The following is a 27,007-nucleotide window of genomic DNA, read 5'->3' on the forward strand; positions in this document are numbered from 1 at the left end:
CGATTAAAATCTGTACCGCGTTCATCGTCGCACTGAGAGAAATTTTTAGTCGCGGTTACCGCTCAGTCCTTAACTATTTTCATTTTTCACCACAATCAAAAAATATAGTTCCAGGTGGAGAATGAAAATTAGTTTTCTAGCTGTTACCGGCAAGTCTAGTATCCGTTACTATTCTTTCTCACAACGATCGCTGTTGCTATATTTTCTTGCAACTGTTGCGAAAATTTAATGCTCGTGCAACGATAAATCGACGTTGAAGCCTTGTTTAACTAAAAAACGTAGAGTAAGCCTCAGAAACTGATTTTGCGTTTCAATTGCCAAAAAAGGATCGACGATAGCGCAAAATGGTTAGGCGTACCTCGTTTTTCGTCATTCCAACAATATTCAAACGGTTTTTTTAACGATACCAGTCTTACTCAATTTTTCTAGTTACCGTAAGGAATGAAATTTTTCTCAGTGCGGATATTGTATCATATTTCAATTGCCGCAGCTTCTATTAGAAGTCAATTCTTTTTCATTGACACATCTGCAAAGTCGCGAAGCGTCGACCGAGCGGAAATCATGCAGCGACGATCGGGAGACTCGCGATCGGACCGATGAACCGATTCGCCGATTTTCCTTTATCTCACTCCTACTGTAACCTGCCAGATCGCGAGATGGCTTAATGATATTCAAATTTATACGCGGTCGTTTATTGCCCACGATATGGAAATTTTATCGCCAAGGCATGGTTTATAAATATCCCGCGATCCACGAGCACAGTCGACATCCACGTACCTCGCGGCTCACGGATACTATTCCTCTTTTCATTCTCGTTTTCATTTCATCACGGACATAGATATTTCCTGCGATTTATTTAATACCTGTGCAGCAGTTTTAATTGAGCCTCTCCGTGTTTTTCTTCGGAAAGACAATTTGCCTCGTCGATCGCGTTGATGAAAATCCAGAGCAGAATTGCAATTTCCAATATAGGTCCAATTTTGTAGCTCCGTAGTCTTTTATTTCATACTACGATTAATTTAAACGGAGTTTGTGTTTTATTGGTTGAACCAAGCTCAGAATCAAGCAGCGGATGATTAGCCAATTGCTGCTTCAATGAAACTTTACGTTTAAACTCGAAAGCTTGATATGCGAAAAAAAGCGGTTGTCAGAGTAACAGTTCCGCGATGTTTTTATCACATAGCAGTGAGTACAAAATAACTTGAACATTGAAAAAATCAAGTATACCCGACGGGTATAATAAAATCTTACATACGACGGCATTGATGAACTTATTGATTTTAAGGTCACGGATGTGTTTGTTTTTTGCTTAAATACAAAATGAGAAAAGAAAATTATAAAAAATGTGTGCAGTCTTCTAACTTGCATAATACTACCAGTGAATGTGATTTTTCTTATGAAATTATGGATGAACGAGGACGCATAGTTTGCAGGTCTTTGTTTCTTAATTATAAATTGTATCGACGTATACTTTTATGTATCCGAAGCGAACAAAAGAAAAAAATGCGCGATATACTTTGACAAAAGTCGTAACTGTTCGTAATACAACGAAAAAAAAAAAAATGGATGGAAATGAACTACTCAAATCAACGATCATCACGACTAAGCGTCAAACGAAAAATTTAGTCACTGCAATTCAATCATCGAAATTTTTACTCAAACAAGTTTTCAGTCACGATATAATTACCGACGTTTCAATCGCAGCTATTCACCTGATTCCATCGATCATTTTTCATCCGAAAGCTATTCAGCAATGCAGACCGTTTCGTAGAGCGTAAATCGGAGTAGGTATTATACCTATTACACTGTGAAACATGGTTATAAATTTACTACATATTGAGTAATCAATTTAGTGTCGTAAATTGCTATATATTTATCTTGAACTTGTAATAAAAAATTTTGATTTTACTAAAATTTGTAGAGAAAATACAAAAAAAATAAAAAAATAAAAATTGATTTGAATTTACTGAATTGTGTATTAAAATGATTGTACTTATAAATTGAATAAACAGTGAATGTATGATGAATTCACTGTTCCGTAACCGAATAAAACTTCCAATCCACACTGAGAGAAATTTTTAGTTTCGATTACCGCTCAGTCCGCTTAACTATTTTTATATTTTACTATACTGTAACAAATGAAAGTTTTCTCAGTGCAGTGTAGGAAGATCCGTACAGAAATTTTTAACAGTGCAGCGTAAGATATCAAATCTAGGATGTCCGGGCACGTTTTTCAGGTCCAGTAGTGTACCGCAGCTGCACTGTGCCTAAAAATATATAACATCTCTGCGCGATATAGGTGTACCTCATCTGCCAACAAACAGCATGATCTCCTCGTGCTACAGCGATTAAAAAATCCATCATTAGGGTAGCGATCAGATTTTATAGGCAAATCATCCGCAGGGCAAAAGCAGCAGCAGCGACCCAAAAGAAGGTGATTTGATCAGGGAGAGGTCATCGGGCGGGTTCAGAGCGTGTAAAACTTATAATCAATCAAGACCGCAACGCCTTACCGGGTCGTATCAAGGTCGGCGGGGCGGTTTTACAGTGTAAAAGTGAAAGATCCCGCGCAATTACGCGCGGTTGCGCGGTAGTTGCAGCATCTGCGGTCTCAACTTTTGCCGGCGATTTTGCGCGCATCGTGGTTCGCGACTCCCTCGCTTTGTTATTAAAAGTTGAGAGAGAAAGAGAGAGAGAGAGATAGATAGAAAGAGAGCTGGATGTTAAAACTCCCGTGGGAGCGGGCCGACGCGATCTTGCGGCTTGAGTTCTCCCTTCCTTCCTTCCTTTATTCGCATCGTTTATAGCTCTTCCCCCGATCCTCGCCGATTCTCTTCCTCCGCGTGCTTTTTCTTTTTTCTTTTTTTTCTTGCTTTTGCTTTATCTTATAGGTGTGTATATACCTCGTTGCCGGTAGTCCCGGTGTTCAGCGGCTTCGGGGAAGACGGAGAGAACAACAACCGCGGGACTTTGCACAGGTAGCGGTGAACACGTAGCTCTACCTCTATGTATATACATGTACGTATGCAGGTACCTCGATCCTCGTTCTATCGCGTAATTATCGTAATCTTCTACGGGAATAATCTTCCTCGATATCCGGCCGGGCTGCCAATTAGCTTCGCGTAAACGTTTGGAAAATTCTTCCAAAGGCGAAACTACGGCCAGCCGCCGATGCATCGAAACGTTGTATCAAACGAGCACGCGACTACTGTCAAAGATTTTATAATCCGAATGGATAACGATTCGTTCGACCTGAAGGAGAATCCTTTTCCAGTGTATTCCGACCTCGCAGGTGAAACTGCGAAACCCCAACGAAAATATGCCAGGATTAAGAGTCGTTGCGACGCGATCGAGTTTAAATTGGCTGTTTAACCGTCACGTTGATCCGTGGCCGACCAGTCGCCAAAGACATGACGGTAATTTGTTACATTCTCGTGCAGCGTCACCTGACACAAACAATCTTACGCGTGTGAACCGAGGTTAAAAATGTTTGGCATAAAGCGTAATATCGGTAATATTACGAGGGAGTTATACCGCAATAATACAAGTCTCGTCTGGGAGAGATTTTACGAGGAGCGATGGTGACCCAAGGAGACTTTACGATCCTCTAGACGTCGTCGTGCTCTGGGCGGATACAGGCGTCTGCAAGGTGAGTTCTTTGACTGATTGAGAATTGCAAAACTCGTAAGAAGTGAAGTATCGCGATAACATTGGTACGATTATTTTCCAGTACACGAATAACGACGATTCTGCCAAGAAGACAACGCTACGGTAACGATTTTCTCCGGTTTCTTCGGAAGAGTCGATGACCCGAAGGATCGGAACCGAAACTGAGTTTAAAAATGGTAACCCGAAGTAGCAACACAAGTCCGTTCGACGCGTTCGCGTTCGTTCCCATGGGAGAGTATCTGGCGGAAGAAGTAGCAGGTGGTAGGGATGAGGGAGTTTAAGATTCATCTCGCGACTCGCCGAACCTACTCGAGGCGCTCGGTCGCGGGTTCGGTTTTTACCGCGTGGCACGACCGGCCCGCGGAGAACGGTTGTATCATCTCGAGGATGCAGCCTAGCTCGGAGGTGCAGTGAGTGAATGGCTATTAAGATAGTAAGGCAGGCCATTAATAACGTGAGTAATGAATCGTCCTGCACGGAAGTGCGGGCCCGAGTTGAGATGGCATCGAGATAGGCCGAGTCCTGGGTCCTGGTGTCGCGCGTCCGCCTCGCTCCATTCATAAGGGGCCTCACGGCCCAAAGAGTTGAGACACCGGACAATGAGCACAATACGGTTTCGGAGGAAAGGACGAAAGGAAAGGGGATACGGAGACTGGCCCGAGAAGAGAGACTGACTCTCTGACCTCCTCTTGCTCTTGCTCTTGCTATTTCTTTTTCTATTTCTACTTCTATTTCTCTTCCTCTTGCCGCCATTGTCAGTCCCGGAATGATAGACGACGCCTGCCGCCACAGAATTTTATCAGCTCACCGTTACATGTCGCGGACGAACGGATTTCTCGCCGCGGGTCACATCGCCGCCATTTATTTATCACGCACGGGAGAGGATTACCATCGAGATGGGGAAATCGTCTCGTGGAATCGGCAATTACACCATTTACGACGCGATCTCAACATTTTTTTTTTTTATTCCTCATTTTTCGAACGTTACAACGTGCATCGCAAAGTCATTCGCTCGTTGTTTCGTACCATCGGAATCGGGATGTGGACAATTTCAACAGGTTCAAGTTGGTAACGATACTTTAACGATGAATGTTTAGGAAAATTGTTACTTCGCGGTCTAAGGATTGTCTGAAATTCAGCTAGTAAATCGTAACAAAGAAGATATGTTAATATCTTGAAAAGTCAACTCCATGAGACTCCTAAAATTGTACAAGGATTTATTCCATGATGTTTCGTTACGTTAACGTTACTAACTTCAACATATTGACAATCACCTGTCGGGTGTATACGTTGGGCTATTTTTTATCCATATATTCCAAGCCGTTTACATCGCACATGCGGTACTAAGCGGTGCTTCCGAAATACTGTAAACGACGATTGCCATACTTGGGGAACCACGCTTCCCGATCATTGCTCCAATACGGCGATAAATCGACGCTTCTCACAACGGTTTGTAACGGAAAATTGATCGACGTTTACTTTCTCTCCTTAGCAGAATGCATTGTAAGTATATACTCGGTTTCTTTTGCACAAATCGTATATTAGAACGATTTAGTTTCAACTGCGGTCAGTGGGCAATTTTAATTTTTTTTTTATAACACACTGCAATTCCGAATTTCCCTTTGTTAGTGCCTCAGTTATGCGTTGACACCGGATGTGAAATCGGGGTTAGAAAAATACCGCAAGCTTGCAATTGGAGAAATGATTTTTCCTTTCTCTCCTCAGGGAAATGCAAGCATTTGTCGTAAAACTCGAACTGATGAATTTATTTTCAGGAAAAATTGTTTCGAAAAATTGAATCGATCACGATGAGATTCAATTGGACAATCAAATATTCCATGAAAATACCAATGAAAATTTTCAGACTTTGAAGCTGATCGAATCACTTTAAAATGGTTAAAAATCCAAAAGATTTGTTTGATTTTGCTTCACAACGGCTTATTTTGCTGAGAAAATTTATATTCATTACAATTCTACAAATGAACTTTTTGTCATCGCGTTAGTATCGGTAAATGTATAATTTTTCGATATTGCACGAGTGCGAGAATTTTTATTGAAGAACAGTAATATCAAATTTGCTGCTGTCAAATCAAAAATCTGTATTAGAATAAAATGAGTGAAAAATATTGTAAAGTTTTCGTAACAAAACAAGTAATCGCGGAATGCAACATCGAACAAATCTACCAATTTTTAAACCATTTTAAACAATTTAAAGTGAAAAAAACGATATCGGACGTCTCGTTTATAATTTTGGTATTCGTTTCTGGGAAATTTTTGAAAAAATCGTGATTGTACCATACATCCGAATGTAAAAATCCTTCTTAAAAAAATTGATATTTCGTGAATTTGTTTACGATAGATTCGAAAGTTACGATTCATTGCGCGAACGAGTTTATCATAATTTTTACCGATCGTCATCGCGATGCAAAGTCGCAAGGATCGCAAATTTTACAGGTATAAAAAATCGACTAGCCGTAGAGCGACGCGGTATATAATTCCGTGAAAAAGGATGCTGACTGAGGGTGCGCTTAACCATTCGGCGAATAAAATTAGAATAGAACGACGAGAGCAGCATGGGGTAGCAGGTACAGGGGTCAGAAGATCGGAGGGTGAGAGTGGTCGGAGAGACAATATTCGAGTAGCGCGTTGAAACTGGTGCAGAGTTATCTCGTTTCACTCTCGTGGGCGGATCCACCGCGGATGGAGAGCTAATAAATTGTTTGTTGTAATTAAATGAGTTTCGGGTAGTCTCGTGTAGGGTGGGCGAAGAATGGCCGGGGCGAGTCGGTCGTCTAGGGCACGCGGTGTGCGTGGCGATGCGCGAACGCGATGCGTAGGTGTAGCCTGCGCGCACACCGACGCGCGCGCACGCACTCGCGGGTTGGGTCTACCTATATAAAGGAATAAAGATGAACGGCCTATGGACGGGCCGCTATCTGCGCCGCTGGAACAGAAACACGCTCGCGGCGCGACAGCTCCTGACAAATGACGGGCCGACCCGACCGACCCGGGCGCCTGCCTCTTCCCCGTCGGTCGCCCCGCAGCCGCAGCCGTCGAGGACGAGGACGAGGACGAGGACGAGACCCGGCGCATGATTAAACGAGGAAAACGAAATTGAGTGGCGAATAAAACGGGGCGAGGACCCCCGCCTATTAGCCCCTCTTACCCTCCGGCTCCCGCGGGACCCCGAATTTAGGCACTTGCACACCTCCCCCCTCCTCCATCACCCTTCCTTGCAACCTGGATGCACTGCATCTCGACCCCTGGCCATGGAAACGGGGGGGATGCGTGGATGGAGCGGAGAATGAAAGGGTCGCTGTATCGAATTTTTACGGAGGGGCGAATCTGTTTCATTGAATTTCAAAATTTATAAAGTCGAAATGTAGATGATGAAAATTATAGAATCGGTAGGATGAAGGGTCGGGGTTGGGATATAGTGAGGTCGGAAAATAGAAGGGAGACAATATTATCGAATTTGAAAAATCGCCAGATTCTGTTTGGAAGAATTTCAAAAGGTAGAAAGTCGAACTATAAAATAGACCATATGTAGATAGATCTAAGTGTAAGTACAGAGAGCCAAAATCTAGAATCTTTGGAGTAAAGGGTGGAGGTTAAAATGTAGTAGGATCGGAATGTAAAAGGGATACAATTTAATGAAATTTTCAAAGAAATGAGAATCTATCGTAGGATTTCAAAATTTAAAAAGAAAAAAAATATTTTGACCATTCAATATTTTCCCTTCTTTTGTATTTTGACTTTCTACATTTAGAAATTAAAACAAATAGATTCCCGTAAATTGATTTGAAAATTAAGTAATAATAACCGTGTCACTGCGACATATTTCAGCCTTAAATACTGTATTTCGACGATTTTGCCATCCGTTCGTGTATAAGATACCTCCGTAAAACTTTTACAAACTTCTAAAATAATAAACATAAAAGAAAAAGAGGATTAAGCGGAACGACGTTAAATTAAATTAAAGAAACAGTCATTCCAATAGAGCTTCAAAAATTTATTCCAAAAATCGTTTTTTTTTTTTTTTTTTCAAAATTAAGAATAATTTTTCCGACAGTCTGTTACTATTCATCCGGTATACTGATCAGTGTTTTTACAGTACAAATTACACTTGTTGACCAGTTTTTATCAAGCTTCGAATCTAATCAATTAACGATTGCCAGTCGACTGCAGTTACAGGTACGTGCAATATCACGCAAGTCTTGTAGGTCACCGACATTGTTGTCGCCAAGAAACATCAGTAATTCCAAATAATTGACCCGTAGTCTATACGATCTGCATTTTAAACCGGAAGGTATACATCTACTCCCCAGTCAAGGATACGTAATTCGAGTGCCAATTGCGGTGAATGCACACACCTGTACGTCGTGGTAATACGTGAAAGTCGTGGCGCCCGCGAGGGTTCTACTGGGGGGAGAATAGCGGGTACATACGCGTTGTGTTATAAGGAAGGTATAGGCAGAGGTATAACTGCAGATGGGAAAAAGAAGCCGGGCTCCATTTGCCCGCACACGCGCATTATTGCGCGCGGCGCATCTTTTATTCATCCGACAGAGTGGAGCCTTAATTTGAATTGAATAGGATTTATAAATTATTTCAAATTATAGTCGCGACGCACGGACCTGAGTCGAGCTCCCTCAGTAGTTACTAGCCTCCGTATGGGACCAGAACCAAGGCTCCAGGTTTGTCGGACCCAGACTCGAGAGGGCCAACCAAAGGCAGGTGCATTCTCTTTCGGACCCCGAAAATCTTGCAATTGTTCGAAAATTCGTCGTAGCCGGTAGTACCTAGCTGTCGGATATGAGAAGTGGTTCTTCGCAAAGTTTTCCACATGTCTTGTAGATCAGGGACCCCTGATCTTGTGACCCTCAACTATCGTTACAACTTGAAAGCGTTCGTTATGAATGGGGAAAATTGGACGGAAAGATTAGAAAATATTAGGAGTAATGGACTGATGTACGAAGACATCGAATAATAGAATGAAAGAAGAGAAATTTTTTATGACAAAGCTTGAGAAGCAAATCACAGTATCAGTAAGTCATCATTACAGTTGGACTTTTCTTTCTTACTTGGCAAAATCAAGTCAACTGATTCAGTCAATCAAATTCGATTTTTTTTTCTTAATCATGACAAGAGGGTACACTAAATGGATGCTTCGTAGTATTACGAATTTCATTTCTTGGCGCTTAACTGACATTGTCTACTTGTTTTCACTCGAAGAGGCACCAATAATGACTGCAGCAAGATAGAAAGAAGAGAAGTAAAAATTCGTCAAGCTACAAGTTTTACATCTTACTATTTTCATCAAGCATCTTCGAAAGTCGAAGAAACATTGCCGTGGCTGTTATTGTAAAAGGAAACTATGTCCTCCGATGAGATTCTATTCTAAGTCTACTATCGACAAGGCGAGATATTCAACACTGATTGACTACCAAGTTGGTTAATTTTAACAGTTAGGAAACTAGTTCGGAGTCTCTATACGTGAATCGGAGAGGTAGTTTATTGAGCCCGGAGCCCACGTAGAGGAAAGTTGTGCGTTATATAGTCGTGCAGGGGTGACGAAAAGGGGATTTACCAAGGGCCGCGTGTGGATGTGGTTCGGGTTGGGGTCGGGGAGACGCAAAGGGTGACGGGGACGTATGTATCAACGTCGAGGGGAAAAGAAGACTCGAGTAATTCATCCTCGCTCGGCAATTAGTTTAAACCCAACTTAAACGGCGCCCCTGTTTAACCAAGAGTTGTTTAGACACGTCGACGAGATGAGAGGAGAGAAAAGGAACCGGAAGACGGCTTTATCTCCTCATCAAATCCTCGTAGGTTCAATTTTTTCCACCAAGTTTTTCAAGCTTCCCAATATTTTCACCAGGAAATAGACCACCTCGATTTTTCAAATTTTTAAGCAACTAAAAACAAGTTAGAAAATCGAGTCTCACTGCGTTGGTTACCAATTAGGCAGAAGAAGAAAGAAGCCTGCACGATATCAAGTTGCGTACATTTTTCAAAGACGGGGTAAAATTAATTGGAAAGTACATCTTCAAGGATACCTAAGTAGTATAACATGGCGAGTTCTGCGTACAGATCTCGATACCGACAGTTGACTGACATTTTTAACCGCTTCACAGCTCAGACACAAACTGTTTTTTCTCCAATGATAATCAAGAAAGTTGACCAAAGTGGGGATAACCTCCACCCGAAAAAAGGGTTTGCGTCTGAACTGCGAAGCGTTTAAAAATGTCGGTAACATGTCGGTACAGGGATCTGTACGCAGAACTCTCCTCGTTGTGATACTTATCTAAACAAATTAATTCGAGTAAACTTCCATGGTTAAGAATATATTTACCAGCAATATCAGAAATGTTCATATCGTAATCGCAATTCAATCGTTGGGATCACTGTTGTTCGCATTTTTGAACGAGTCTGCAGCATCGATCCTGACGTGACAGCGCAATCACATCTCACGACTGGATAGTTTATATATAACTTGATTCCGGCGTGTCTTGACGAAGTGAGAAGGAATCTTACTGTTTTCCTTTTCTTTCGATTGTCCTTTTGAAATTCTTCTACTTTTCCCCCGGCGGTGACACGAAGGCGGCAGAATATCCTTTGAGATTGACTTTTATATCGATATTATATTGTACTATATACACATAAGCATGCAGAGAATGCTCGAATAGCATCGATGACATCCGGACTGAAAACGTTGATAATAAAATACAGAGCGAGGCTGTCCGGCCGGAGAGCGTAAGGTCAGGTTTTATTCCCACGGGATTTCTCCTCTTCCCTTGGAGACCCGCAGCGTCGGCTTTGATGCAAGAAGTTCGCGTGGCCGCGTTTGTCCTCCGGGGCCGACATCCGTAACATCCGTTCTTGACGGTCGTCGTTCGCTGAGAACGGCTGTATATAATGAATTACGCATTTGTCAATGCCGTGTGCGATAATGTCATTTTATTATAACGCTATACGGTGTTTTGTGACGCTGCCGAGATGCCTCGCTTGTATTCTTTACACGAGACGCCGACCTTTTCCAGGTCACACAAAGTGAACCGCTTCGGAAAAACTTTAGCAGAAATGATAAAACACGTGCGAAAATACTAACATGTGTATATATGTATATATATATACACACACACGTACAACTCGATTAATTTGTCGTTAGAAAACAGGTTGGCAAACTGCTGATCGGCTAGCGGACCTTCCACAAGACAGGATGCTCCATCGTGCAAGTATATAAACGAGAAGCGAGAGAATCCATTTATTAAGGTTCGCTATAAAATAAGACTCCGTGGGCGGAACGGTTTACGAGGACAACAGGCGTGTAAGATCCTGATCCTGATGCAGGTAGAGGATGGAAATACGCAGGGCGTTTTATACGCGCCTGAATGGATGAAACCGAACCGCAGCAAATGATTCATGCACTATGTAATTAAAAATCGATCAACGTATGTGAAGAAATGATTTTGTTTAGAAGCAAAAGCGATCATTAACTGTACCTTAAATTCTCCGTGTCCCGTTTATTTGTAGTAGAAGAAGAAAGGGTGTGTATCGAAAAAATTCAAATCCCAACATGGGAAAACTCTAAAGTTACGCATGTAGCACTAGAAGTACCAGTTTGTTTCAATTTTACTTCATAATGGGCTACTATTAACAAAATGAATAACATGACTAGAGAAGGGTCAAGAATAATGGTAGTGGCCAGAACGGTCTGTAAAAGAAAAGAAGCTTGAATCAGATACTTTTTCAATGGCATAATGAGACGGGATATTTGTTTGAACGCAGTCGAGACATTATTCCGAGTGTGAATACTGGACAAAAGCATTACCTATAATAATTCACCCTCGTTTCCACGGTTTGAAATAATTACCAATCGGATAGTTGCCGCATGGGATCCGGCGGTCACAACGCGGTATAAGAACCTACTAGATTCCAGAATCTAGTAGATAAGAATCATGAATAAAATAGCAGACGTGTATAAGAGAGCTAATCTTGTAGAGTGGGTACAACCGCAGCAACGAGAAGGAGGCGAAGAAGTAGGAGGAAATAATAAGCACCATCATGAGCCGTACTAATAACCGAGCTCTAGGTGTAGTAGAAAAAAAAAGCACCGTAGGAGTAAGTGAATACAGACGTGAATATGCGCGTACACAGATAGCTAAGGGGAGGTACAACATACCTAGACTTCATCAGGGAAACACACGTACAGACCAGTGGCCACTTGCATGGTGGAGGGTCTCCTTTCACTTGCCGCGCATATTACGCGGAACAAACAAACGTTTAACAAGAGGATAAAATACGCCTGTATATTGCGTTAGTTACACTTACAGGTATGTAAATAAGTGTGCACGAGGCAACACGAAGGTCCGCACTTCTCCCTCTCGCTCCTCTTATGTCCAACTGTTTCCTCTATTAGTACTCCGTTCTATCCGATACGGTGGTGCTCTCTTCTTCACGAGAAAGAATTAACGGTGCGAATTATTAAGGAAACGCTGTTTCTTTTCTTTTCTTTTTTTTTTGTTTACTTCACGGACTCTTGCAGATGCCGCAACAGCGCTTCACAAACATTTTACCACGTTGGGTTTATCCACAAACTGTCAGGCTGTGTACACGAAGCTTCGCATCGGGCGCTCATTCATATTCATATCGTACCCACTTATAGTAATGCAATATCGGACCCTCGAGCGATGTCACTTGGCTTCTTTTCTCCCTGCATGGTATCGATATTGTACCTCGGATTTTAATTCAATTCACCGTAAGCAGGTGTCGGCACGGTGCTTTATGAGACTGGTGAATAATTCATGGGTTTTTATTTGTTACAAATTACGGACAGGATAAATTTGTCGTACAATTTCATTTTTCCCCCTCGTCATCTCGTCTTATCTCCGAATGGTTTAATTGCCCCAAAGTACAAAGGTACCGTAAGACTTCCGTAGTTTCACATGCGTCGCGTTGAAATTTAGGGATATACAATTATTCGCGAACATCACGAACGCGCAGTACATCATCGAGTTGTACCGTAGGTAATTCCGAGTTTCGAAAACTTGCGGAACGTCGAGGTCCCACCATTCACCATTGGACAATTTATCGTCGAGGAAGTACCGCGCGCTACAGACCATCAACCGAATGGAGCACGAAGAGGATGCATAATGAGGATGCGGTAATAACGTGTCGACGATGTTTCGGTTCACCGGTATATGTGTAACAACTGGGTTTATACTCCGTGAAAAGCTGACCATGGCCGTGGCTTGGCGTCCCGCAGCAAACGTCCTTCTTACGGCAAGCCGATGCCCACGCAAAGCGAAATAGTAGCACATCGAGCAGATCGACCAGAGTCGTCTATGGATGATACAGGCGTTGGTGGTTGGTCCCATGCTGGGCTAGGAAGCATATATCCTCCGCTATCTCAATAATTATCGCGGCCATTACCGTCACGTGGCGCTGTCGCTGTTGCTAGTGAAGCCAGCAGCAGTGGCACTGCACCAGCACAACCCGCACTCACACCAAGATTCTTGCTTACTACCCACAACTTCGCTCTTCCTACCCGCCTATTGCGGTTATACATCCACACTAGCATCCACCCCGTTGCTGCTCTACGAATACGGTCATTATAACATGCGTGCAACGACGTCGTCGGAGTATGGGTGCAATGAGCGTACCTTGTGCACATGAGGTGAGTGATGTAGGTATGCGCACTATTATAACCGATAGCCAGTTATCGGTTTGCTCGTTTAACCGTCTACCATTAATGTGCTTCATTGAAAAACACTCGGGATGCCAAATCCAACGACATTGACACGGTGAGACGTTGAGGTGTGGTACTGCAATCAAGGCGGTAGCAATGAAGATTCTAAAGGTCCTGTGATGACACCATCCGACTCTCTTATCGAGACGTTACTTATCATTCGACATGTGTACAGACCTCTGGCAGAATCGTTTCATCAGTCCAAATACCGTCGATGAGGAACTGTAGGATATCGAAGATTATGACCATTGCTGATGTTTCGGCAAAGTTTTCCGACAGTTTTTCATTAAAATGTCAGTAGATTGAACCACGGATCATTGTTGCAGGATGCATGATACAATATCATTTCTATTATAGGTACCTACTCATTTCCGAAAATATTGAAGCACAAGTACCGCGGGGACAAAACATGATTCCAGCTCAAAGAGGGTGACTTTTGCATTGAATTACATTTTCAATTATGTTGAAAATTTTGAGGAGCACGTTTCCTCAGTAATCACTGGCTCATTCTCAACCTCGTCATCCAAGCTTTCCAAAGTGTAACACGGATCGGACGTACATCAGCAAAATCTATCACGTGTCTGTTCGTATGCGTACGTGCAACGAGTACCCGGCGGTAGAGATTTGGGTACAGGATTTAGGATGCGTAACTATCGAGGTTAGCGAAGCCTCGTTATTGATGGTGGCACTTAAACCGTCACGTGGTAACGATCGTGATCAGTAATTGGTAATAAGTGATTATCCATACACATGGTACACGAGAACCGATAAAGTGTTGAGTACCGAATTCAGTACTGATCGTAACATATTTTCTCAATTTACGGAATCTCGATAACGTTTTACATTACCAAAATGTGAACAAAAATCTACCAGTGCCAATTCTTTTTACAACAACTGGTGTTTTTAGTTCGTTCAAATTTCCTCGTACGTAAGTGTCCAAAATTTGTATAGGTAGCAAGATGCATGAATTATTTTGTTGGAAAAAAAAAACACCTTGATCACGCTCGATTTTTCTTCTACCAAATATTGAATAGCTTACAACTTTAACATGCATCCCACCGCTGAACGATGCCGGGGAATTTTTTTTTAATCCACCGTCAGCTGCCGCTGGATGATCGCGAGGTCAAAGGTCACCTCAGGTGAGCGAGTATATTTGGGGGCACGTGCAAAAGCTCCGCGCACGAAGAAAGCTGATGAGGCCAAAGTCGGGAAGGGAAGGAGGGTCTGGTGCTTCTGGCGAAGAGAGCAAAGATGGAGCGGAGAAACGGGGGAGAGAAGAGGGCGAGGGGGAAGCGGCCAATTAGCTTAAAATAATGAACATGTTTCGGCGTCTTTTGTTTCCGCCGTCCGCCTAGACGGAGAGGACCGCCGGGTTAGCCGCGAGCTAACGCTCCACAATGGAAGACTTTGTTTTCCGATTTTACCACACCCCGATCCGGGCTTCAGACGATGTTTGCGCCGTTTTACCGCGATACCATCATTTTACGCCGGTATAATATCGCGCTTTTTTCTTTTCTACACCTCAATTTTCTCCGTCCGGTCAGACAGAGAGAGAGAGAGAGAGAGAAGGATGAGCATCGAGCTAACAAATCGAACATCGAAATCCCATTCTCGCATGAGGACAAGAGTAAGAGAAACAAAAAAAAAAAATAAAATGTAAGGCAAATGTAAAACTTGTAGAAAAAGGAAAATAGAATTAGCTTACGTGTTTTCTTTTTTTCAGCATATTATAGTGAATCTACTTAGTCGTGAAAAATAATCTAAAATCAATTTTAAAGGAACTATGTCAGAATTCCATTTTTTATAAGAGGCACTTCAGGTCATATACCATGACCTTTATCGTTTCTAATTTCATTTTTTTTTTTACATGAAAAAAAAATTAACTTTGTGATTATTCCACGATTGGTGAGATCACTTTCAAGCATTCTTGATTCGGACAAAATTTATACAATAAACACTTTGGAAAGACAAGAATTCTGGGCTTGTAGCAAAGATGGGCATAAATTTCCATTTCGAAAGGTACGATACAAGCAACCCGATTGAAAAGAAGGTAATCCAATTTTAACATGGACAAAAAATAGTCAGCATGAAGAAATCGTTCATCGGAATTTGAACACGTATGCAACAAAATGCGGACGCTGAAGTTATTTCTACTTCTTCTGCTAACCTTTTTTCCTTCATACATAATTTACTGGTATCTTCCAAAGTATATACATCGTCCATTTTCGATATTGGTTAAATTTTTTAGCCTTCTTACAAGGAATTTGCCGTGTTAATTTCATTAGAATCAATTATGGTTGGCAACAATTTCGCGATTCGTATGATTATTAAAGAGGTAATTTGAGAAAAAAAAAATGATCTCGAGTTTTGTGAAACGTGTACTTTTTTTTTTATTTTACCACACGGAGAGAATAAAATCAAAAATGGCAAGTCATAGCCAGATAAAATTGATCTGAAACATTCCACATAGAGGCATTAAAAAAATAATCGCTCTGAGAAACATTTCAAACTTATTGAACTTGTCTTAGTTCACCATTTATAAAGTACTCGAATAATAATGATGTGACAATGGAAAAATACATGAAGTTTTGTATCAAGGTTCACTGCAACGAAATTTGCTCCCTACATATTGCAGCCAATTTTCCCAGTTGAGTTAAAAATTCTTTCCAAACACAACGTACACAATCATTTCTGGTTTTACATAATTTGAATCGAACCCTTTAGACATCAACGCGTGCGAATCAAAGAGTAAATTACAAGGTTCGAAGATGAGACAAAGTTCACAAACTTCTCGGCTCGGCAAGAGGGTTAAGTAAGTAAGCAAGTAAGCAAGTAAGCAAGTAAGTAAGTAGGAAGGCAGGCAAGCAGGCAGGCTGCAGGTAGTCAGCGTGGATAGGAGGATGGAAGGAGGAGTCTCGGAGTAAGTAAGGACTGCGTGGCAAAAAGCGAACGCGGCGATCGAGTGAGAACGATTCAATCAGGAGGCACATAAATCTCTCTTGCCCGCGGACATCGGGTCGAAGTCTTTCGTCCCGTTCCCCATTCGCCTTCTCTCATCCCGCTCCGTCCCCCGGCTATTTCTGCTTCGCTCTCGCTCCTTGGACCGCGATCCGCGATCCGCGACCCAGTATTAATTATGCGCGATGCGCGCCGGCGGGCATTCCGCGACTGGTATATGCCCGCGTCCCCCTTTTGCCCGGCAGTATTTGCGGGCATTGTTAATCCGAACCGCTCTCCGTCTGCCACCGAGTTTCGCCCGGTTCTTCGTTCCTCTTCCCTGCAAGCTCCATCCTTCCCCACGACCCCCGCAGCGGTACATATGCGTCGTCGATTCCTGTTCCCTTTTTACCTCCCGCTCTTTTATTCGCCTTGTTTCCTTTCTCATTTTTCCTCTTCCCCTTTTCCTCACCTCGCTCTCTGACTCCGTTGCCTCGTTTCTCTGATCATCAGCCGGACTCTCGAGTCCCGGATAAAATGTCAGAGTTTACAGGACACGCGAAGCGGTTCAAAGCGGGTCCTCCGGGGCTTCCGCACTGCGGGGCGCGTCCTGATTGGCTCTGTAAAACGCGCTTCACGGATCCGACGTTCGGGAAAAAAGCTCGATTTTATACCGCGCCGTTGGGTAAAAAAGCGCGGATGTGCAGCGAGGGGTAAAACGAGGGCCGGATATCTTTGGATAAACGAATGCGGCGACGCTGACACGTTAATGCGTCGCGACGCCACTTCTTTCGTTCGCCCGGGCATCATCGGCTACATAATTGTTACGCCCACGAGACGACTATAACCGAAGCCGAAGGAAACGAAATTTTCACCGAAATACCAGCCGCCCCTTCTCCTCCGCCATCTCCGACGGCTGCCCGACGATGATGCAGTTACGAAAGCTTTACTCACGAGGACGCAATTCATTCCTAATGTTCTACTAATGACGTTATTCCTGGAGTTATTAAGCCGAACGGGACGCGGAGGGACGAGTTTATTGCCACGACGGTAAAATACAACCGACGCAATTTACGAACAGCTATACTTCTTGTCCGTACATCAATTTGCGCTTGCAAAAATTTCACATTCTTTTGCTGGGATTATTCTCATAACCTTTTGCAAACGCGACAGGCAATCGTGGGTAAAAATAATTATCGTAAGTAACAGACAATCTGGGAATGTCCTTACAAACTTTTTTACGTTAGGCAAAAAGAAACATACCGAACGATAAGACTTGACTACGAAAATCACAGCACGTCGTTTTTCATTGGCTTCCGAAATGCAGAAAGCAAGCGAGTTTAATCTTTAAAACTCATTTTCAGTTTCTTAAAGCGCTGCATCGCTGTAATAAAAATTTCATCGAGATGCGGGACAAGCGGTTCTGGAGATATCGGTGTAGTGATGAAGAGCTGCGTTATAAGCTGCGTGAAGTTAACCCAGTCTGACCTCGGGGAGATCTGTAGGGGCCAAAGATTCACGACACGTCTGCTGAATAAACAAATGAAAATTTACCCTAAACACTCGATAAATTAAAATTAAAAACACGTCCTTGAGGGACGCTGGGTGTTTTCTCAAATAATGGGAAACGCTTCTTTTTTCACCTTTCAACGCTGAAGATAAATGCGCTTTCTCAAGTGATCCTTCCTTTTTTTCTTCCACTTTCAAAATAAGCATGGATTACACGCTACAAGTTTTGTGTTAAACATATATGAATAAACGACAACGTGAAATATCTGACCATTGTATTAACTTGTTTTTTCAACAAGATCAAATCGCCAGCAGCTTGTACTTCTATCAAAAAAGGTCAACACTCTAAGTTCAACATTGACAAATGACGAAAACATGGAATATTTCGAAAAAAAGACCAGTATTTCCAACCAACGTAAGGAATTATCCATGATAAAAATGACGGTTCAGATTTTTTGAGATCCAATACGTTAGTTGGCTTATCATTGTTAATTGGAGGCAGTCTTTCACAACACCAGAAACGACTTATTACCCTTATTTGAAAACTCAACTCGGTTATCGTAATGATCCAAATTGACCGTTTCTCAACTAAATCCGAAATATCGTTCCAAGAAATCTTACATTTGATATGTTTCTTTTTTTTAATCAATCAAATATTGCTGTTCGGTAATAAAAATCAACGATATCGGGTGGTACTGTAAAAATGACCGAGCCAGTATACCTCGTTCATAAGTCAAAGTTGAACGCCAGCGTTTTCAAAGCGTGGCTCGATCACTCACGAAATCACAATACACAAGGATCAGGAGTAGCGTTGATCACAGTGTTCCATGCAGACACGTTGCGCCCATCATCCAGGCATCCACACATACACACACGCATCTTATATCTTCATAGATACGCAGGTACAGACTTAACGAGCGTGAGGCAATACTGTTATTATATCCAGCGAAGCGTTCCCCACGGCAAAGTAAACAGTGTTAAATAAATGGTACTCTTAAACCGATATATTATTAAGCGAAAGCCTCGAGGGTGCCGAAGAGGCAAAGGCAAGGAGGACCAAAGTGCGGGTCCTTCGCGACGGAGTGATGGACTGCCTCGCGGCTGATCCTCGGAGCGGTTGGGATGGATGTTGGATCGCGAGGCGAAACTTCGAGGGCGGCTGCCGTGTAAGTGGATGTTTTGACAGCGCGTTGCACTAATCAGTCTTTGCACTCGTACGTCTGACGAATGCGCGCGTGCATCCAACGGTCGTCTCTTCCCTTTTGCTTCTCCGATGCCATCCTCGCTACAACTGATCTTGACGACCGAGAAGTGCGACCCACACGCACCCATCCTCTGGATACGTGTGACACTCTCTGTCTTTCCCGGAGGAAGCGCGGCTCCCGACCGAGAACGCTTCTAAGTGATCTAATTGCGGACGCCGTTTAATCTCGGTTAGCTATATCATTTTCTAAAAGGTTCAACCCGACGATAATTTATCTACGTCGATTCAGCAACGGTATTAGAGAGTTTTTCCTGCCGACTTTGGATTTTGAGAAGACTTCCGAGCTGTGATGTGATGTGCGTTTCTTTTTTCTTCTTCATTTTATTTCACAGGCGATTTTCGAAAAGGAAGAACGAAAAAAATTGTTTCATTTCCGAGGCGATTCACAGTTAAGATCCCGCGATTTTGTGGCTCGGTTTTGTCTGGTGTTAGACGCTTGTGTACGGTTTTGTATAGTTTGTTAGTTTACTGTTTCGACGTCCGTCCTAGTAGTTTGCGTTGCGTTCAGCCCAGACTAGACAGCGACAAGAACGTTTGATTCGAGACACGAATTCAGCATTGTGTATCGCTTAATATTATGAACTCGGTGTCAAACTGTTTCCGTTGTAAAACACAGCGTCGAGTAAAAATTTCCCTCAGGATTAACGGCCGGTCGTTTATCAACCTGATTTTCAATTCCCCCTCCGTGCATCGACACAGTCCCGTCTGTCCGTTCGAATAAATTCCCATCCAACACCCGAAGGCGATACTTATTTTCCGCAGGCTGAAACGTTTGGAGATCGCAAAGGTCGAGAAATACGAAAAGACGAGAGAACGCACTCTGAATTCAGGGGACAATAAACCCGTTGGAAGGTAAACTCGTGGGTTAAAATTTGCCGTTGGTACGTTGTAATAAATCGCCAGTGGCGAGAATATTACTGCGGACAGTACGAAGACGTGTACATATTTTGTAGGTATAATACGAGTATAGAAAAGTCGAGTGTGATGTGTGGATGCGACGAGAGGATTACACGTTTGTTTTCGGTGAATTTGCCGGAGGACTGTAGCGAACTCTGCACACGTGCCAACGGGGGTTGGATGTGTGTGCCAGAAGTGGCGGAGTTTCGGTATCAACACACAAGCTCGAGGAGGCTTGCCGCGAGAATATTGAGCGAGAAGACAAGCCGAGACAACCCAAGACAAGCGGAGACACGTGTAGGTCGGAATGGAGAACCACGCATCCTCGAATCCACCGATCCAGCTCAGTCATGTACCGCTGCATACTCAGCAAGCGCGGGCTTAAAAGTCGAAAGTTAAATTTCTCGCGACGTTCAGCTGCGCTCGGTTCGTCAACGCGGACCCTCCGCGCGAACTGCGAGAGACAAAAAAAAAACAGGAATAAATAAAATAAGAGTAGCGAGAATGAAAGAAGCACGAGGGTGAAAAGGATCGCTGTTTTTTTTTTAACATCGCGAAAAAATCGTGCTTTTAACAAGAGTAATTCTAGTCAAAGCTCTCCGAGGCTTTCTTATACATAGTTTTTAAAAATGTTCAAGGCGATCCGAAAAGAAATCGGAAGACAATATTCTGATCAACCGAAATCGATGTCGATGGACTGATAGTCCCGGGTTCGAAGTGTACCAACGTCAACTGGACGGAAGTCACGTTTAAAGTCACGCGTCACTGATTCTCTTGAAATTGTATCAGTGCTAGTCCGCGTCATGCGAGATCCTCCTCCTTAATCTTCTCGCAATCGTGATAATTATGAATATTTTTCGAAGACCTCGGCAGTGAGGGACGTAATCAAGGAAGAGGAAACCGCGGCAGTTTCGTCGTTGCCGTACCGCCGAAAAGAGCTATCGTTGTCCGCCGACACGAAGACAGCGTGGTTAATGGCGACTATTACTCAGCGGATTGAATGGGCCGGAGCCCTGCGCGTGACAAGGCGGTAACGAAATACCAAAATAACGTCACCGATAAATATATATAGTTACGAACTCAGGAGTGGGTGGAAGGGTGCCAGGCGTCGCGTATAGGTATCTTTCCATACTCGCTACTGCAGCCGACACTAGAAGATTCCAGATTTAACCACGGGAGCTGCTCCGAGATACCAGACGCAATACGATCGCTCTGAGATCAACTTTCGACTTGGTATATCGTCCCTACGACCCACCGACACCTCGCGCGTCACGAGGGATGAAATTGCCCGGGGAGTGAGTGGTTTACAGGGGAATTTTTCATGCTCGTATTGTGAACTACTGTCACGAAGAGAGTCTAGTGGGCACCGTAAACGGAAAAGGAACTGTGCCACAGTGGCGATCATGCACTAGCCATGAAACAGATCTTGGAACTAGGGTCGATCAAGGTTCGTAGACAGGCGACTATAGTGTGGAGGTTTTATACTACAATCTGACAATGCAATCGCAATTTTTGTTACCTTCCCGCGTTGAGTCATCTATCTACGGAACTTGGGATTGACGATGTCAGAAGATGGTCAGAAAGTGAGAACGAATACGGATACCTGTTGCTTCTATTGTAATGGATTTAGGTGAAAACTGTGCTTTTATGCTACAAGGATTGAACCGGTACCTGTAAACAAACCTAGCCATGAAGCAGTAGAAAAATTTAAACATACCCACTACACTGGGATCTCATCTTTCATTATGAGCGCACCGCAGCTCAGCAGAAACGAGACATTTTGAGATTAGTGGGATCTACATGGAGCAAGATACGTGACGTATCCTATTGATCGGGACACTCGATGGACATTGAGAAAGATTCCTAATGTCCAGGTTACCGCATGTGCCGCGTGATTCAATCGGCATGCTGGTAACGGAGGTGAGTTCCAGTGGTGGGTATCTGTCGAGGATAGAAGAAAGAGCTCGTTTCGCGGCAGTTTAACGAACGGGCTTACGATCAGTTCCCGCGAGTGCGGAGATGAGTCCTGTCCTAGTCGAGCGTTTTGCAGCGTCCTGAAGAGACAACGGAGGCTCTAGATTCTAGACTCTTAGAATCCCGGGGACTTCGGTCTTCGAGGAGTGATGGGCTCCTGGGAAACGTAAATTACTCCAAAGGGGGAGTTGAGTTATGCGACGGAGTGACGGAGCGCGCCAGCTGAGCAACAGCGCCACTGGATAAACACCGCGGTGTGAGTCCCTCTCACTCTTTCTCCTGGTCTCCTCGCTTTCTGCCGGTGCTCCCGATCCCACTTTTCATCCTCTCTTTTCATCCAGGCCGTTTCTTCTTCACCGACAGCGAAAAAGAGAGAGAGGGAGAGAGAAAGAGAGGCGGAGTGTGACGCGCGAGGAGCCCGTATCTTTGTAGGACCGCTAAAACTTAACCGCCCGTGGACGCGCCGGCAATTACCCAATCATGTCAGGGAATGACGGATCGCGCTTGGTCCAGCAAACGAGATTTAGGTTATAACATAAAAGTAAAGAAGGGAAAAAAGAAGGACGCGGGGAGAAAGAGGCGCGGCGATTTAGCCCCCGATTGCTTGTCATCGAGTTCGGTTCCATCCTCTTTTACGCTTCCTTTTTCTCCCCCGTCTAAAAACGTCGCGGAACTCGAGTGATCAACGCTGCCGAGCAAACAATGCCGCAGAGGCTTGTGATCACAGCATTTTCTCTGAGAGAAACGAGGCTGGCTGCAACGATTGAACAGCTGTTACACCCGGACAATAACGATTTAAGAGGGTTGAAGATGAAAGAGCCACTCCAGTCACTTTCAGCTTTTATCGTCGACGAAATAGACGCGGTTTTTACCTACCCGCGCCTCCGGACGAAGCAAAGCTCAAGTCGTCGCCATGGATGGCGGTGGCTCTTTAAAGCGAAGAGCGACAACGATATAAAACCGGAGTAATGGTTTTCGATGCGGTGGTTTTAGTGGGCATTTCAAATTTAATTCCGTCATCGACGACTAGGAATTTTCTACGGTGTCTCTTTCTTTTTTTTTAACCGGTATCAGCGATCTTCCCCGTTACTTTTCACCTCCGTTCTCTCTTCGAAGGGCGCAAGCTTCGACTTTGAGTTACTGTACGGAGCCTGGCTGTTGATCTGACGAGTACTCGAAGAGGTATGCCGAACGAGCGGGTCCTAATTACGCGAAAAATTTTCTGGCGCAGTAGCCGGAAGCCGGTTTGACTCGAAGAGGTGTACCACTTCGTTACGCCGCTAATGGGTTCATTAATTAGTTTCATTTAGTCTCGCGGGGTAGAGTAGTCTTGAAAATCTCGTCCCTGCACGGGGAATTAAGTGAAATAATTAGACAAATTAGGGCTCTCCCGATGCAAGGAGAAGAAGGAGAAGAATGAGAGGGCATCGCGGAGTGCGAAGCCCAAGGAAGAAGGATAAGGAGCGAAAGAAGAAAGACGGCGAGAAGAGGCCAACCGGCAAGGCGGGAAGCGGGAGCCGACTGGAAGGGAATCATTTGTCATTAGGATCCGCTATTAATTCCTCGTTAATTCCTCCTTTCCTCGTCAAGCAAGATAAACGAGTGGCTTCTCGGCGGATGCAGCGTAGCGCGTCGGCCGCCCGATTCGTATTAGGTGTGTTCCTACGTTACTGAAGTACCGTAGCCGGCCAAGGAGGACCTAACGAGAAATTCATTAACAATGCAGAGCTCGAGAATTTACATCCACCGAGGGGAATTGAATGATCAGGTGATAAAACGGCGGAAGGAATCTATGTAGAATCTACTTATTCGTGGTGTCCGATAAAAAATCAGTTCAAGAACAATTTCAAGGACATTGAGAATAGAATACTTCCAGGACACAAGAAAAATTCAACGATAGTCTCGAGAACTTTTGAAGGAGAAGCAAAATTCAATGACACTTCCAGGACCATTGGACACCGTGTTCCTATTTCGTCCGATCCAAAAGCGATATTTTGGTTCGCCCGTCGATTAGGGCCTCGGTTTTGGTTTGAAGAAAAAATATGTCATCAAGCGTGTGCCTCACTCGAAGTCTCGAGTGCGTGAGCCAGCGAGTGAGGACCCTCGAACCTACTTCAGCGGCGAAGAGACCCTTGGAGCCTGACCCTCGCCCCTTGCCAAGCCTTTGCTTATATCCTCTGCGTGCCTCTGAGTGCCTATCATATCTATAACGGCTCAAGAGTCTCAACGTTGATAGCTGAGCTAATCGAATTTATAATGTATAAGCCACACTCGTCTTGCTGCACCTAACGTCAATATTTCAATATGGATATACGAGTGACAGTTCTGGAACACTTTCTTCCTCACGTTTATTGCTGCTGACTATTCGCACCTATTAAGTTATTTCCCTCTTCAAAGTACTGCCGTACCTTCCGACCACACCTCTTTCGACGTTGACTGAATTATGAAGAGAAGTTATGGTCTGTTACACTAAATGGAAATATCTGTCATAATAATTCTCAGCAGATAATTTATCGATAAAATAAAGAGAAATGTGATGTTATGAAATGTTTGCTGGGAAAAGTGTACATAAATACTCTCAATAACTTTTCCATATTAATTTTTAGTGTAGAAACACACTCGTGAGAAACTACTTGGCAAAAATTTACTCGTTTTAGAGTCAAGTATGGCAGCAATGATTCTCGTAAAATTATTCCATATGTCATTCGACGTTGAAACTATTGGCATTTTTTTTTCTGAATTCCCGTTCGCAGATTTTCTTCATCGTTTTAAATTACATAGAATACGGTTTTGGGAAACTGCGAGTATACACTTGACCCGATAATTCCAGATCTTGGCAAGGAAATTTCATTATCAAACGGACGTATGGAAGCTGAAGAATGTACTAATCACTTCCGTGAGTGGTTGATTCGCAAGTGATCAGATCTGATGAATATGTTTGAAGTTTTGCAGTGATTTCGAGATCCAACATACTCTGTTCTAGAATTTTTTCTTACAACAGTAGCATTTTACAATTGTTTGCGTCAACAGTGCCAAAAAGATGAACGTTGAATGCTTCGCGAGTGAAACCTATGTGTCAACTTTTATAATCAAAACTTTTGTCAAGCCTAAGAAGAGAATATAGTATATTGAATATTGGTACTATTCAAAGAAGCAAATAAGTTAAACATTCCGCAATGCCAATTCTTTCCATAGATTCAAGACAAAGAGACTTCGGAAGACATGATACCCGAACGATTCTCGTATGAAGCTGAAATTCTAAAACCAAAGTAAAATGGTCCGATGGTGAGTTTTGAGCCGACTGTTCCATGCCTGGTAAAAACGAGACCATCCAGACAAGGCATAAAAGATGTTGCGCGCGAATTGGGTATGAAGACATCAGTAGCTCACTCGGAGGACATCAGGAATGACTATCTCTATAAACGACCGTTACAGTGGTTGACCAGTAATTACCCCTGGGCCAAGTATCGAAATGAATGTCTTTTTCTTGCTGGTACCAAGTAGCCGGATCGCGGCGCTTACGGAGCCATAGATCACCGAGGCCGTTTTATCCGAAAAAATGCCTTCTCATATTCCTCTTTTTCGTGGGCCGGAATACGGGGTAATAATTTCTCGTTCTGTAACCAAGCGGTGTCGCGTGTGTGTATATTACACCGAATTATGTATACTGCACTCGACTGTGTAGCCAGCTTGACTGGGCTTGATGTGGCGCGACTAACCGAGCTACGGTTCGTTGACGCTGTCACCACGGCCCTATCTCACTCGCGCCTGGCATACCTCGATACACATTCACTGTTTATCCCGGTGTGCGTAAGACGCGCAAGAAAGTCGTGCCAACCGAGTCTCGGCCCTGTTATAAACCATATGAACCATAAACTCGGTGTCCGTATACACACGTCGTGGTGAATAGGTCGAAAACGGTCGGTCAAACTGATAGCGCGGAGTCTTTCATTCGGGGCCCTGTGTAATAACCTCTCTATTTTATTGGGTGTTGCAGCAGTGTTGACAGTTATGAGACGCGTTACTTCTTACTTGTTCGGAGAGGCGCGCGCGAAGACCGAGAACGGGTCGAATGAATGGATTGAACGAATGAATGAATTGACGAATAAAGATGCTTATCGTCTTTCCAGAATTTTTATAAACTAACGCCAGATCGCCGGGTTTGCCGGGTGAAAAATAATTTCCCCGTCCTCACTCTCTACCCGGTTGGCACTGCACTCTTAGTTTATAACTCCGACCCGGATGCGGAGGTTTTGAAATGCGAGACTTCCGGTTCACTTTGATTCGATCTCGTACCCAGTTGCCGGATTTAATTGGACGGCACTTGAATTTGTTCTCCTCCCCTCTCTCTCCCGCTTCTGCTTCTTGTTTTTAGTCGTGGCCAGCTAGCCGGTGATCGAGATCTAGAGTAATTAAGATGGCGGAGTATCTCAGTCGCACGCGGAGTCTCTTGCCGTCATTTTTCGTCCGCTTCTCTCGCTCGCGGATCGCGCTAGTCCGAGCGAGACGCCGCGAGGCGAACGCGTCGCGACGCCGTCCACCCTTTTCGGATCGGTGGTTTGTCATCCGTCAAGACTGAAGAGCCTCGCGAGGCGGAGGTAGATTGCCGGACGCGAGAAAGACACCTGCCGTCGGGACGTCCCGCTCTCAAAGACAAACGGTAACTCCAACTTAGGGGCATCAATTATACCTCCGTTTATACACCCTGCCTGCCCCACTCTCTCTCTTTTTCTCTTTCTCTCTCTCTCGCTCTGCACACATCCGACACCTTCCAGAACCACGGACCACGTGTTTGTGGGCACAGGGTGCTACAAGCAGTGGCGTAACTTAAAGGCGTGCGACGTTTTCCCTTTTTTCTTTTTTGGAAATCATATTTAAAAGGTTATTTTCTGCTCTTCAGTTTTTCAAAATGAAAACTGTGAAAATAGTGCTCGGTTTCAGAGCAGTAACTGCGTTAGTTTCGGTAGACAGACTGCGCAACTGTCTTGCGCGATAACTTCTCGCTT

General features: G+C 43.8%; 1 protein-coding gene across 5 annotated transcripts in view; it reads right to left on the minus strand.

Annotated features, from left to right (window-relative positions):
• Positions 1 to 27,007, minus strand: part of LOC124176520 (ankyrin repeat domain-containing protein SOWAHB) — a 143,070-nt gene that overhangs the window by 47,796 nt on the left and 68,267 nt on the right. The gene's annotated exons all lie outside the window — the stretch shown is intronic.

Source organism: Neodiprion fabricii, chromosome 2 (assembly GCF_021155785.1).
Source record: "Neodiprion fabricii isolate iyNeoFabr1 chromosome 2, iyNeoFabr1.1, whole genome shotgun sequence".
Lineage (NCBI taxonomy): Eukaryota > Metazoa > Arthropoda > Insecta > Hymenoptera > Diprionidae > Neodiprion > Neodiprion fabricii.